This window comes from Balaenoptera borealis, assembly GCF_965194805.1.
Source record: "Balaenoptera borealis genome assembly, chromosome: 6".
NCBI lineage: Eukaryota > Metazoa > Chordata > Mammalia > Artiodactyla > Balaenopteridae > Balaenoptera > Balaenoptera borealis.
In genome coordinates this window covers 34,200,633-34,216,596 of record NC_138863.1, presented here as the reverse complement: position 1 = coordinate 34,216,596, position 15,964 = coordinate 34,200,633, and the positions used below count along the sequence as shown (strand labels likewise).

The window sequence follows — 15,964 nt, the reverse complement described above, 5'->3', positions numbered from 1 at the left end:
ACAGGGGCAGGGCCGCGGGCATACTGCTGCCAATCAGCGGTGCTGTTGTTGGAGCGTGGAATCACCCAATGGGAGGGCCGGTTGTTTCGCTGCAGTTGGCAGGCTGCTGCGGGAGGCGGTGGCGGTAAGAAGCCGGAGGCAGAGGGGTGACAGGTAGGCGGCGGCGCTGTCTCTGGGGGACGCGGAGTGCCAGATAGGAGGGATTTTCTTCTTGTCCGGCTACAAGAACTATAGAGGGGATCTGCCGAGGGTGGTCTGGGAAGGCGGTAGCCGGAGTGTTGGGTGTTGGTGGTTTCGGAACCTCTAGGAGACTAGCTAGCAGCTTGGGAGGGTCGTGAGGAGAAGGCAGCCGAGGCGGGTGGAGGCTGAGCCCTGCGGGGCGACGTAGGGGCCTCAGGCGTGGGGGGCTGCGGTGGCGCCGGCGGAGACGGGAGAGAGGCCGGAACAAGACGGCGTCGTGAGGGCTGGAAGAATTCCTTGCACGGAGCTCCGAGAGAGAAGAGGACGCGCGGCATTGCAGGCACCTGAGAGAAATCCTAGGGCTTGCTTCTTCTTAGGGCCGTTTCTCAGGGTGGGAACGGAGGAAGCGGAGAAGAAAGATATTTATTGGCGGCCAGATCCTTGACACTCTTCGTAGCTGTATATTATGTAATCCTTGGCCGTTATTTACCCAAACAACCAGGTTGCCCCTCCTGGAAGAGGAGGTCTTGCAACCCCTTGATGTGTGAGGATAGTTTTTTCGTTGGTTTGACTGTTTTGTACCCCGGCAGGCTCTGTGGGCGAAGAAGCATGAAGGATAGAGTAGTCACGAAGAGCTTATCCCAAATATGGACTTGGGTTGAGAGATGTGTTAGTCTGAGATGAGCGTGGCCAGGTTCACGTTTTGTAGTTCGTGAATGTATTTGTTTTGAGGGTCAAGGCTGACTACAAATCTTTTTTTTTTTTCTTTTAATCTTCAGGAAAGTGGAGACCCTCAAAAATCTATAGTAGGAGGTAAGTGCAAGTTGGAAAATGACTAGAAAATTAGTTGGTAGATTTTACCCCCTAAATATTGTGGATGTTAGAGACTGTGAAAATTAGGTGGTGGTCTGATTTTGGTGGGGGGAGAGTCGTCTTTTTAGGTAATTTGCTCTATGAGTCTGAGAAACCAGTTTGAATTATTTATTTCTTAGGTTTAAAAAGTATGTTCTCTGAACCTCTCCGGTAGAGGTAAAATGTATTTAAAGACATAATTAATTGTAGATTATCATGTTTTTTCTAAGTTTTTATAATTCATTATTTGTACAATGAAATACAGAATTAAAATAGGAATTCCATTCTGTGTGTATTATGGAATGACAGACTACATTAAAAACTTGATTTCATAACTCACTGGAAAGCAGTTTTAAAGGAAGTGTTATAAACTTCTAAAATGTGAGCTGATTGAAATGTTGCCTTTAGCTTAGAAGATAAAGACTCATGTAGTATTTATTAGCAAGTGTATCATTTTCCTGAGCTTATTTTAATACTGCATGTCAAAAAAACTTTCTAAAATGTGATTTTTTTTCTATTATTGATCATTTATATTAGTGTATCCCAGAAACTAAATTGAAAAAAATTTTTTTCCCACATGTCATTTGGTAAAGAGAGCTGGATCATTAGAGTTTGTTCTGAAATGTTTAGCATACTGAGATATTTATCAGTGTTTCAGATAAAAATTTTGATACTTGGTGTTTCATTCTTGGTCGTTTTATCTTTTGGCAAGAATAGTACTCTCAGTCCAAAGAACAGTTCTGCTTCTGTTTTAGGTGCAGTTCTGTAGTGTGAGTACCTGTGAACAAACCTCGTGCTTTCATGCAGGGTATATGTGTCTCTGTGTGTGTATGTATGTATGTGTTTTTTCTTATTATGTAACCAGCCTACTAGAGTTGTCTTAGAGAACTAATGGCTGATTTTGAATGGCCAGTAGGTGTCCTTGTAGAATGCAATAAAATTGAACATTCAGTAGGAAATTACCAAGTGATTTAAGGAATGCTAGTCCAAATTAGAATATAATAATAATTGGCTGATTATTTATACATCATTAGAAATTCTGTTTTCTGGTACATTTCAGTACTGTTTATAAGGAATTTGAAACAATGGCTGTAAAGAAGTATGATCGTTTGCCCTAAAATGGACCTTGAAAACTTGTTTTTTAATCCAACTCTTAAGCTATCTTGACATGCGATATGGATTTAGGATTGTTTGATTGTTTTTTAATACAGTTTTGTCATCTTATTGTAGTTTATTAGGTTCTAGAATGGTTAAGATTTTCAGCTTGACTGAATTTTGTCATAGAAAAATCAATACTACATAACGAAAAACTAAAATGATAAAACATGGGCAGAAAGTCTCCAAACAAATTAACAACTGCACAAAATAATACTTTGTTATTGTTCTTTTAATGCTTTGTTATGTTCTTTTAAAGAATAGAGGAATTTTTGTCTTTTCTTTTTCTGTGGCTTAGTTTTTTTGATGTCCCAAATAGCTTCTTTTTACATTTTTATCTGACTGGTAGACAGTGTGCTTTTCTCAGAATGATGAACTGAACATTTGTCATTGTCTAAAATATATAATGGATTCTGGAGGGAGCTGGCACAGAAAGATTACTGCTGCCATTAGTACAGCCCCTTACCTGCAGAGCTTTCTGCTGTGCTCTTATCACTTTGTAGCTCTGCTCCTTTTGCCTGCTGTTGATACAATGTTAAAAAATAGAGTTGGACCTAATTCAGGCATTGTCCATAAAAGTGAGTAACTCCAAGAGAGTTACATGTATATCAGAATAATCTAGGAGTTAAAAAACAAAAAGCACACATGCATATCCGTTATATCATCTCCACTTCCCTGCAGAATCTTAGTGGTAGGGGGAATATGAAGGGAGGCAGATATATTTTGAAGGAAAAAAAAATCCCCTGGATGATATGGTTTATGACGGGCTTCTACTTGAGAATCATTGATCTAATTCAAGGCTCTCACACTGTGGTGTGAACCAGAACAGTAGTTTTAGCTTGAGAAAAAGGGCTCCTAAATCTATCAATATATTATAGCTCAATAAATTTTCACCATTTAATGTCATAGCTGAGATGATGGATTGTCTAACCAGGAGCTAAAGTTGCCAGAAATAAAAATTGTGCTGAATGTTTTGGTTGGGATTACTTTTTACTTGGCACTTAGCTGCTTTACATAAACCAAGCTAATCTCTTATAATTCAGACCTGTGCTTTGCACAGATATTTACTTGTACTTGTTCTCTCAATGTCTCTGAAAGCTATCTAGTACTAAATTAAACTAGAATTGGAAAATAAGAATTGGAAGTTTTCTTGATAAAAGGTTTTTTTTTGCAATATTGCTATGATATGATGAAGGTATACATTTATCTTTTTGTAAACAAATAATATATATTAAAGCTTGAAATTGTGAATGTGTTGACTTTGATACAGGTCCTGTTTAGAAATTCATGGTTCATTCTTATGAATCCTAGACTTTCTGTTTGGTTATTTGTCTGCCATGGAGACAATTACGAGAAAAAGTAAATGAGTAGACTTTAATTTTGGAGAAAGGAGTAAAAAACTCAATTATGTAATATATTAAGGGTGTGACTTTGATTACTTATGGGATTATAGTTCTTTCTAAGTTTGAAATACAACTGCCAAAAATGTGGTCATAAAATATGGTAAGTGGCACTTAAATTGTTAAATGGCAAAGCATGGATTACATAATAGTTATTTTGTTCTATTCCAAAAACTGAACTTCAAAAAAGGTTAGAATCAAACTTATATATCACTTTTGTCATTATGAATCCTTGGCTTTTTTTCATTGAGGTATAATTGACATTATCCGTTGACTCTTTTTTTTTCTTCAATTTTATTTATTTATTTGCATGGGTTTTCTCTAGTTGTGGCGAGTGGGGGTTACTCTTCGTTGCGGTGTGCGGGCTTCTCATTGCAGTGGCTTCTCTTGTTGTGGAGCACGGGCTCTAGGCGTACCGGCTTCAGTAGTTGTGGCACACCGGCTCAGTAGTTGTGGCTCGTGGGCTCAGTACTTGTGGCTTGCAGGCTCAGTAGTTGTGGTGCACGAACTTAGTTGCTCTGTGGCATGTGGGATCTTCCCGGACCAGGGCTTGAACCCGTGTCCCCTGAATTGGCAGGCAGATTCTTAACCACTGTGCCACCAGGGATGTCCCTATTCCTTGACTCTTGATATTGCTTGCTTCTTATTTAGCTACTAAGGTTTGTCAGTTTACCTCCTTAAATTCCTTTCCCCATATATTTTTTTGAAAAATGGGTGGAGGGAGTTGGATGCTGAGCGAGGAGTGAAACTTATGCTTTTTACATATTCTTTTGTACTGAGGCTTAATTATTTTTGTTTGTTTGTTTGTTTGTTTACTGGACATTTTAGAGCGGTTTTAGGTTCACAGCAAAATTGAGTAGAAAGGACAGAGATTTCCCATAAACCCTCTCACATATGCATAGACCACCCCCCCCATTATCAATATCTCCCACAGAGTAGTACATTTGTCACAATTGATGAGCCTATGTTGACACATTATCACCCGAAGTTCATAGTCTACATTAGGGTTCAGTTTTGGTGTTGTACATTGTATGGGTTTGGACAAATGTATAATGACGTATAATCATTATAGTATCATACGGAGTAGTATTAAGGCTTTTTAATCAGCAGGTATTCCTTTTGTAGTTCTTTCTTTTTAAATGAAAAAGGGAGTGGGGAGGGGAGCATATATTACTCCCTTTATACTTTATACTTTATAATATGATTGTAAAACTCATATGGAAGACATGATATGCTGTAATATCTAAAGTTAATATGAATTTGCAGTCTGTCATAGTACCTACTGTTTTATTGTTTGTGGGAAAAAACTAGAGGAAATGAATGTTTCTGTTCTTCAGGGTTCTGTTGTCAAATCTCTTTGTCATTCTGTACCCTGTCCCTCTGATGTTATTTACTCAAATCTATCTCTAATCCAGAGCTTTTTCTTAATCTCTGGTTCCTAGTCTATAAATCTAATTGCCTGCTAGTTGAGGATGACCTGCAGATACCTCAAATACAGTATATATGAAAGTGAATTCGTATTTTGTCATCTATCTAATGTGCTGAAGCTGGAACCTGGTGTTACCTTTGACACTTTATTCATATACCCCTCATCTGAGCGATGCTGTATTCTGTTGACTCTACCTTTTTACTCTTTCTTTAATTCCATTTACTTCTCTCAATTTCTACTACCACTGGAAATAGTGTGAAGAGTTAAGACCTAGAGGCAGATTATCTAGATTAGAATCCCAGCTCCACCATTTATAGCTTCAGTTTCTTTAAAAACAGAGTGTACAGTCCAGCAGTTGCACTGTTGAGCATTTATTCCAGAGAAATTGAAATTTACATTCACACAAAAACCTATACCTGATTGTTCATAGCAGTTTTATTCCTATTAGTCAAAAACTGGAAACAACCCAAATGTTCTTCAACAGGTGAATGGTTAAACAAACTGGCACGTTTATACTATGCAGCAATAAAAAGAATGAGCTATTGATACATGCAGCAACTAGGATGGGTCTGAAGTGAAAAAAGCCACACTCAAAAGGTTACATACTGTATGATTTCCTTTATATAGCGCTCTTGAAATATCAAAATTATAGAGATGAAGAGCAGAGTAATGTTTGGCCAGGAGTTAAGGATCAGGGAGAAGGGAGTGGGTGGTTACAAGGGAGCCTCTCGGTGATAGAATAGTTCTGTATCTTGATTGTGATGGTAGTTACACATATCTACATCTGTTATAAAATTGTATAGAACTACACACACATGCACAGACAAATGAGTGCTTGTAAAACTGGTGATATCTGAGTAACCCTCTGTGGGCTATACCAATGTCAGTTTCCTGATCTTGATATTTTACTATAGTTATGCAAGATGTTACAATTGGGGGAAACTGGGCAAAGGATACATGGGACCTCCTGGCATGTAGTTTGGGAACTTCTTATGAGTCTGTAATTATTTCAAAATAAAAAGTTTTTTAAAAGGGTTGTATTAAGGATTAAATGAGCAAATACATATGAGTTTCTAGTTATAGTACTTGCTTTGTTCATCATAAATACATAATACCTCTACTATATATAAAATAGGTAACCAACAAGGACCTACTGTATAGCATAGGGAACTATACTCAATATCGTAATAACATATAATGCAAAAATATCTGAAAAAGAATATATATGTATATATACACACACATATATAAACTGAATAACTTTGCTGTATACCTGAAACTAACACAACTTTGTAAATCAACTATACTTCAATAAAAATAAAAATTAAAAAAAAAGTCACCAAGGTGACATTCTATTAAAACAAATAAAATAAATATATAATGCAAATAATAGTAGCAGCAGCAGCAGTAGTAATGATAGTCTGGCCTTCTAACCTCTTACTAGGCCTCTCACTAGAACTATTCCAGCAGTATTCATATTGGTCACTCTGCCCTCATAGGTCTTTCCTCCCTGTGGTCCACTCTACAGTGTAACCAGAGTTCTCTTTCTAAAGTGCCTATTACATATTTTTCACTTCATACAAAATTTTTTAATGGCTCCCCATTGTATTTTCATACATTAATTTCTTTTTTTTCAATCGTAGTGGAAAGAAGCATTGGAGTCGATATGGCTTCCAGGGTGCTATAACATATGAATTAAAGTTAAAAACAGAAAAATCTCAAGCGATTGTTCTCACCTTCAAGAAGCTGTTATTTTAAGTGTTATCTTAAAGTTTATTTGATAGTGCTGCCTGAAACACTACTGCAAAATTAAATGACTCAGGACAAAAAGATTTATTGTTATTTTTAATGATTCTGTAGGTTGGCTAAATTGTTCCTTTATTGGTTTCACTTGGCTGTCTCATGTAGCTGAATCCACCTGGAGGGTTGACTGAGTTAGAAGGTCCAAGATACCTGCACTCACATGTTTGCACATGGTGCTGGCTGTCCATTAAGGTGCTTCAGTTCTTCTCAGTGTGGCTTCTCATCCTCTGGTAGGCTAGTCTGGCATCCTTACTTACATGGCATTCTCAGGGTAGCATTCTAAAAAGGTGAAGGTGGAAGCTGTAAGGCTGCAAGGCCTCTTTGAGGATTAGGCTTTGAAACTATATAACAGCCCTTCCACCATATTCTGATGATCAAAGCAACTCACCAAGCTAGCCCAAATTCAAGGGAGTGGAGAAATGGAAAAGGACCTTTGTCGCAGACAATTCAGGCTGCTATAATAAAGTACCATAGACTGGGTGGTTTAAACAACAAACTTCTATTTCTCACAGTTCTTGAACTTGGGAAGTCCAAGATCAAGGTGCCAGAAAATTTTGTGTCAACTAGGGACCCACTTCCTATTTCCGAGATGGCTACATTCTCATTGTGTTATAACATGTGAGAGAGCTCTCTGGGGATCTCTTTTATAAGGTCACTAATCCCATTCATGAGAGCACTACCCTCATGACCTAATCACCTCCCAAAGGCCCCACCTCCTAATACCATCACACTGGGGGTTAGCATTTCAGTATATGAATTTTGGGGAGACACAAAAATTCAGTCTATAACAATAGTCCACAGAGAGATCAGATTATTTTCTATTTTCTTAATGTAAGGATGAACAACAGTCCAAAAAATGACACAGTCACTATAAGAATTTGAAAATTTTTGCTGAGATCTAACAAATAAAAGTAAAAACACAAGTACCAAAGACATTAAATAGCAAGCCAAGACGGACAGGTTCAAAATCTTCATGAAGTAGAATAATGTGCATAATATGTGGGAGAATCAACCTTATCTAACTGTTGTGCTACAGTAGTGTTTCCTGAAAACTTGAAGGAGGTTAATCTGTAGAAAGTTCACTGGGTTTTTATTTGAGCAGGTTTTAAACAGCTGATTTAACATCTTCCATTAAACTGTTTATTTTTCCTAACCTCTCATTTTCATAGAATTTGGTTTTGGCCAGTCACAGTAAGCCACATTACTTTTCTAGAACATAACTCCCAAGTGTTGGCAAGAAATTATAGTACTGCATTATGAAATCTTGTCAGTGTACTGAACTATTATAAACACCCCTCTGTCTGAACTGTAATGGTGGTGCACCTTCACAGAGTAGATTCTTTGGTCAGTCTTGCTTCCTACATCCCCACCACCCCAATTTCAGTGGAATATCCTAAACACTTTATTATTAGCATTAAATTGAAGCATAACTGAGATGGCTTGTTGGCATCTTAGACCATAAATTTGTTCCTGCAGTCTCTTTCTTACCTTATCAGGTAGGAATTGTGTTTGGCTGCTAGAAACAGAGATAAGAAATAACCGTTGCTTAAATAAGATAGTAGTTCATTTCTTTGTCTTGTAAAAACAAATTCAGAAATAGTCTTAAGACTGGTATGGCAACCCCATAGACTTGTCAAGGACCCAGCCTCCTTCTCTCTTGCCTTTGCCAACCTTAGCATGTGGTTTCTATTCTGAAGATCACAGAATGGTTGCTGGATATCCAACTATCACATCCATGATCTAGGCAGAAGGAAGGAGGAAGAAAGGCAGAGGACAAAAGGGGCATACCTTCCATCTTTTAAGAAAACTTTCTAGGGACTTCCCTGGAAGTCCAGTGGTTAGGACTCCATGCTTTCACTGCCGTGGGCCCGAGTTCAATCCCTGGTTGGGGAATTAAGATCCTGCAAGCCACATGTGGATGACATAAAAAAAGAAGGAAAGAAGCCTTTCTAGAATTCCCTACACAGTATTTCGTCTGATCTCATTGACCAGAACTTAGTCATTTGGCCATACTTAGCTATAAGTCAGGGTCAGAAATGGCTTTAGCTGATTGTATAGACTAGAACATTGGGGGTGGAGGTGTGGATCTCTATCGGATGGGAACTAGTAGTCTTTGCCATACTTGCTGCCTGTCTCCTCTGCTGAGTCTGCCGCTGACTGACTGCTTGTTGCTGTTAGGCCCTTCACTCAATAGTCATGAACTAAGTGCTAACTGTGCTAAGCCCTGTCCCAGGAACTGGGAATACAGATACCTCTGAGACGTCCTCCCAGTCCTGGAGAAGTTATGGATCTTACAGTTTTCCTGCCCAACCCCCCCCACCAGGCAGTCACATCTCTCTCTAGGTATCGGTGGTAGGTATTGTTGATTTCTTCTGGTCTTTGGCTTGCCTTTTTACTCTCTCAGTTTCTTTTGATGACAGGTTTGCTACAGTCCGATTTATCGTTGTTGTTGTTATGGTTATGGTTAGTGCTTTTTGTGTTTGCTTAAAAAATATTTGCCTGCTTCAAGGACACAAAGATGTTTTGCTATGGTTTTTTGTTTGTTTACTTTCACATTTAGACCTGCATTCTATTTGGAATTTACTTTTGTTGAGTTGTGTAAAGTTAGAGATCATGATACACTCATTATTTTCTATAGGGATATCCAGTTGACCCAGCGTCTTTTATTTAAAAGAATGTCTTTTCCCAACTGCACTGCAATTTGCCTTTGTCATAAATAGTCTTATTTGTGTGTGACTTTCTAGGCTCTATTTTTTCATTGGTAAGTTTTAGTTACTATACTTGTACAGTTAATTACTATGGCTTTATAACAGGTCTTAATATTTTACAGTATAGTCCTCCAATTTTTGTTGTTTTTCAAGGTTGCTTTGACTATTCTTGGCTCCTTGTAGTTCCCTAGAGATTTCAGAATCAGCTTGTCAATTTCTCTTTAAAAAGAGAAGAGGGGGATTTTGATTATGATAGCTTTGAAACTAGAAATCAATTGGGGGAGAATTGACATTTTTACTATGAGTCTCCAACCTGTGAACATGGTATGTCCTTCAATTTATTTAGACCCTTAAATTCTCTCAAAAATGTTTTCTTGTTTTCAGTGTAGTGGTCTTGCACATCTTTTGTTAGATTTCTTTCTTTTTTAAAAAAATGCTGTTGGAAGTTGTGTTTTTATTTTCTTTAATTTATTTATTTGATTATTTTATTTTATTTACTTATTGTTTTTGGCTGTGTTGGGTCTTCGCTGCTGTGCACGGTCTTTTCTCTGGTTGCGGTGAGCGGCGGCCACTCTTCGTTGTGGTGCGTGGGCTTCTCATTGTGGTGGCTTCTCTTGTTGCAGAGCACAGGCTCTAGGCGCGTGAGCTCCAGTAGTTGTGGCACATGGGCTCAGTAGTTGTGGCTCGTGGGCTGTAGAGCACAGACTCAGTAGTTGTGGTGCATGGGCTCAGTTGCTCCACAGCATATGGGATCTTCCCAGACCAGGGCTTGAACCTGTGTCCCCTGCATTGGCAGGCGAATTGTTAACCACTGTGCCACCAGGGAAGCCTGAAGTTGTGTTTTTAAAAAACACTAGTTTACAGAAATATAATTGATTTTTATATATTAGCCTTTTATCCAGAAACCTAGATAAATTCACTTATTAATTCTAATAATTAGTCTGCAGAATCTTCTGAATTTTCTTGGTACATATTCATATTGTCTATTAATAATAATATCATCTCTAAATAATGACCTTTTTTCTTTTCTGGTTATTATTCTTATATCTTTTTCTTGACTTGCTATAGTAGCTAGGTCCTCCAGCACAGTGTTGAATAGAAGTGGTGATAATGGTTATCTCTTTCTTCTTCTTTTTTTTTGGCGGCACTCGGTGAAATGTGGGATCTTAGTTCCCTGACCAGGGATCAAACCCGCGCCCCCTGCAGTGGAAGCGTGGAGTCTTAACCACTGGACCTCTAGTGAAGTCCCTCTTTCTTGTTTTCAACCTCAGAAAGTAAGTTTTCAATATTTTATCATTGACTGTGACACTTGTACAACCTTGGTGGTGTTTCCTCCTTAACTTTTTGGAAAAATCCACTGGTGAAACCATCTGCACTTGAGATTTTCTTTATGGAAAGATTTTTAATAATAGATTACATCTCTTTAATATCCATGACGCTGTATGGATATTCTGTGTCTTTCAGTGTTGGTTATTTGTATTTTTCAAGAAATGTGTTCATTTCATGCTAAGTGTCACATTTATTGGCATAAAGTTTATCATAACTTCTTTTTGATGTCTAAAAATTTCATAGTAATTTGTGTTTTCTCTAATGAGTATTACTAGGGGTTTGTCAATTTTATTAATCTTTTCAAAGAACCAACTTTTTTTTTTAATATTTTATAATTTATTTGGCTGCGTCAGGTCTTAGTTGTGGCACGCGGGGTCTTTGTTGCGGCATGATCTTCTGTTGCGGTGCGCGCGGGCTTCTCTCTGGTTGTGGCGCTCAGGCTCTAGAGCGCACAGGCTTAGTTGCCCCGTGGCCTGTGGGATCTTAGTTCCTTGACCAGGGATCGAACCCACATCCACTGCATTGGAAGGCGGATTCTTAACCATTGGACCACCAGGGAAGTCCCAAAGAACCAACTTTTGACTTTGTTGATTTTTTCCCTCTATTGTGTGCTTGTTTTCTGTTTCACTCATTTGCTATCTTCTCTGACCTCTAGAGATAGATATCTGTCAATAGATAAAACCACTGATTTTTTTTTTTCAGCCTCTCTGCTAATATAGGCAATCTTAGCTTTGCAAGGTACCAGGTTAACTGAAACTCCTAAATGCATATAGGAACTATGTCTTTGCTTAATACATGCAAAGTAAGAACTTTCTACATATGAAATAAGGCTACAGCTACATCCCACAAGCTTTAATATATCTTTCTTAGCATTGAGTTAGGCATTTTTACTAATTTTGGTTGTTTTTTGGGTTTTTTTGGCTGCGCTGTGCAGCATGTGGGATCTTAGTTTCCCGACCAGGGATCAAATCTGTGCCTCCTGCATTGGGAGTGTGGAGTCTTAACCACTAGATTGCCAGGGAAGTCCCTAATTTTGGTTTTAATATCTTCTTTTGACCCATAGATTATTTAGAAGTATAACTTAAAATTTCCAGGTAGTTGGGGTTTTTTTAGGTTTTTATTTATTAATTGTTGTTAATGATCTCTAGGTTACTTTGGTTGTGGTTAAAGAACATACTCTGAATGGCTCGGTTTTCCTGTCATTTGCACTGTTGAGTTTTCTTGTTTTGTTTTGGCTTCTTCCTTAATTGAGAGCCTAGTATCTGTATCCTTAGCCTTGAAAGACTGTCAGAGACAGTCTTCCCAGCATAGCTCTCAAGTCTGCCTGCCTGCACTGCTTCAAAATCTGGTGATTGTCTTGGTGGTTCCAAATTCCCAAGGTACAAAAAGACAGTCTCCTTGACACCAGCTGCCCCTTCCCAGAGTGTCACCAATTTCTTGTGTATCTTTCTAGAGACTAATAGAGAAAACTTGCTAGTCCTTTTCAAGTTTTTTCCCCACTGCAGAACTTCTCATGAAATAAAAATCCCATGGGATAGCCCAGTATATACGAGATGGTTGGAATAGGAGGTCCTGACACATCTTCAGTTTGGAAAACATTGGAGACTTTACAATGATAATGTCATTTAACTCCGAGAGAATATTATTGCAGTATTCTTTGTATTAAAAAATGTTTTGTTAATGAACATATTTTAAAATGCTAATTTTCTTCTGGTGTTTTAGCTTTTAAAGTTGTGATAAGTTTTGAATCAAAGAAGTAGAGTATAATGTGGTCAGCAACTACATGATAATAGTTATTACTTTATGAGAAAAGTATACTTTTATCAATTTGAAAATGATTTTTAATAATGTTTGTGCCAAAAGTTCAAGTAACAGCATTTTCTATGTTCTTTCTCAAAATGATAAAATTTTCAGTCTGTGAAACTCATCCAAAATTATAATGTAGCCATTGATACTTATTTAAGCTTGGTTTTATAGTGCATATTAAAATTTTAATGATCGTTGCATGTGTGTGTGTGTATGTGTGTGTGAGATCACTGTAATATGTTTCAAAAGTTGGATTCATAGAATTTTTGGCTGGAAAGTACTTATTTTTGTAGATTTTTCAGGTGATGCTCCAGAAAATTTAACTTACTCGAAGTCTTTACAGATATTTAATGGTAAATTTGAAACTAAAACTCAGACTTCTTTTTTCCAAATCTAATGTTTTCTAAAATAGGTTTGATAATGGTACATAAGTATAGCCTAGTTATTATAGAAAACTTAAAAATAATCCCAATTATTTTTAAAATTAGATAAACTATATTATAAATGCCTTTTCAAAATTGTTCTTTCTCCTTTATATTACATTCTTGAGGATATTCTCTCTCACTGTTTCACAGTTTTTCGTTTTCATTTTTTATAGAGTTGGAAAACATTTAAGTCTCAACAAATGAATCCCACACTTGAACTCTGCCGCATTCCTGTGCCACCTCCTCCATTGGAACACTGATCTTAGAACAGAGGTAAAATTATAGAATTTAACTTTTTAAAGGATAAAGAATGAAGTTCCCATAGTTAGACATGTTAGAATTTTTGGTAATTTTTGGTGAGTAGCTTCTATATATTAAGCAGTTTTACCTAGGAGAATAGTCACATCTTAATTATTGCCTTTGAATTTTACTTTTGAAAGTGTTTCCTTTTTAATAGTTGTGTCTTTTAACTTTTTTGTTACCAAATTTTACAGCTCTTGAATTACTGAGTTTACTCAGCATAATTGTATTATCTAGCTACATCTAGATTAGAGCTGATCATAGAATTTCTTTGATAATGTCTGTGTTCTCCATCTGTGCTGTCCAATATGGGAGACGCTAGCCACATGTAGCTACTAAGTGCTTGAAATGTGGCTAGTGAAACTAAGGAATTGATTTTTTTTCTTTTTAATACAATGTTAGGGTTTTTTTTTTCAATTTTTTGGCTGTGCCACGTGGCTTATGGGATCTTAGTTCCCCAATCAGGGATTGAACCCAGGCCCCCTGCAGTGGAAACGCAGTCTTAACCACTGGCCCACCAGGGAATTCCCAGGAATTGATTTTTTAATTTTATTTTTTTTTAATTAATTAAAACTAACTGGACAGTGCAGCTCTAGTTTTTTCCTTAGGGAATTTGGTATTTACAATACAGTAATAGCACATGTTAAGTGCTTTGTTTCTGACTGATACCTTGAAGTATCTAGATAGTTGTTGACCTAGTTTGAAAATTTGCAGTAGCATAGCCATTTTTTTACTGTCATATGTTGCCCTGATAATTGTATAGGTTTGTTTATACAATAATTTTGGTCCATTAGAAACCCTTGAGAGCAGTTATCATAATTTTGCTCACTGATGTGTTAATTTATTTAATCTTTTAAAAAAAAAAACTTTGACATAGGTACTTATATTATCCCCATTTTATAAATGAGGGATTTGAGGCCACAGGTTAGGTAAGTAACTTTCCCAAGGAAACACAACTTGTAGGTTCTGGAGGTGGAATTCGAACTCAGGCAGTCTAGAGCAAGAGCCTGTACTCTTTTTCTTTTTTTTTTTAACATCTTTATTGGAGTATAATTGCTTTACAATGGTGTGTTACTTTCTGCTTTATAACAAAGTGAATCAGTTATACATATATGTATGTTCCCATATCTCTTCCCTCTTGCGTCTCCCTCCCTCCCACCCTCCCCAGCCCACCCCCCCAGGCAGTCACAAAGCACAGAGCTGATCTCCTTGCGCTATGCGGTTGCTCCCCACTAGCTATCTATTTTACATTTGGTAGTGTATATATGTCCATGCCACTCTCTCACCCTGTCACATCTTACCCCTCCCTCTCCCCATATCCTCAAGTCCATTCTCTAGTAGGTCTGTGTCTTTATTCCCGTCTTGCCACTAGGTTCTTCATGACCTTTTTTTTTTTTTTCCTTAGATTCCATATGTATGTGTTAGCATACTGTATTTGTTTTTCTCTTTCTGACTTACTTCACTCTGTATGACAGACTCTAACTCCATCCACCTCACTACAAATACCTCCATTTCGTTTCTTTTTATGGCTGAGTAATATTCCACTGTATGTATGTGCCACATCTTCTTTATCCATTCATCCGATGATGGACACTTAGGTTGCTTCCATGTCCTGGCTATTGTAAATAGAGCTGCAATGAACATTTTGGTACATGACTTTTTTTTTTTTTTTTTTTTTTTAAAGAAAATTTTTTTAATTCAAAGTAAAAAAACAAACAGAAGTTATAACTACAAATGAGTCTATAATGGTAAGTCATACACATATTGCACTGATGTAATTATAACATTAGGCGTTCCAGATTACAGCTTTGGGTAGTGTTTTCAGAACCTGCAGTGCTGTCTTCAGCATGACCCAAGTAGTGGCAAATCTTTATTCCTCGAGGTCAACTGGGTTTGATTTTTCAAAACAGTCAAAACTCACTTGGAGTCAAAGCTGTTGAGTAAATTTCTATAAATTTATTTCCTTTTTTAAAAAAGAGACAATGCAACATAGCAGTTAAGAGTACTGACTTTTAGAGAAATCTGGATCCTGACACTTGCTGATGTGTGATCTTGAATACAAAACAGTCTACTTGAGCCTCAATTTCTTTATGCATCAGAAGGGACTAACAAGCAACAAGGATATACTCCATAGCACAGGGATATATAGCCATTATTTTGTAATAACTCTAAATGGAGTATAATCTATAAAAATATTGAATCACCATGGTGTACACCTGAAACTACTATAACGTTGTAAATCAACTATACTTCAATAAAAAATAAGGGGGGGGCTAGCAGTCTATCTGATGGGTGTGGCTGGTAAATGAGATAATGTAACTGAAGCTATTATATCTTTAACTTTTATTATTATGACTAAGGAAGGAGAATGACTTTTTTTTTTTTCCAAAAATCAAATTGTGTAATAAGAATGGATATACATATACTCATTACACACACAGTATGTATATATACTCTATAGATATATGTATACTCTTATTTTTAAAAATCATAGATATCTGTATACTCTTATTTTTAAAAATCATTTGTATACTCCAAAATGCATACATAGCCTAGACAATCAGATCAGTGATCTAA

General features: G+C 37.0%; 1 protein-coding gene across 10 annotated transcripts in view; it reads left to right on the top strand.

The window, feature by feature from the left end:
- The first annotated feature begins 66 nt into the window (after window positions 1-66).
- HYCC2 (hyccin PI4KA lipid kinase complex subunit 2) overlaps window positions 67-15,964 on the top strand; it is a 75,718-nt gene continuing 59,820 nt past the window's right edge. For 4 of the 10 annotated variants that reach the window (XM_082397086.1, XM_082397080.1, XM_082397079.1 and 1 more), the window contains exons 1-3: window positions 67-153; window positions 960-993; window positions 13,261-13,360. The gene's annotated coding sequence lies outside the window, so the exon portion shown is untranslated. The other 6 variants (XM_082397085.1, XM_082397084.1, XM_082397078.1 and 3 more) reach the window with 4 other exon arrangements.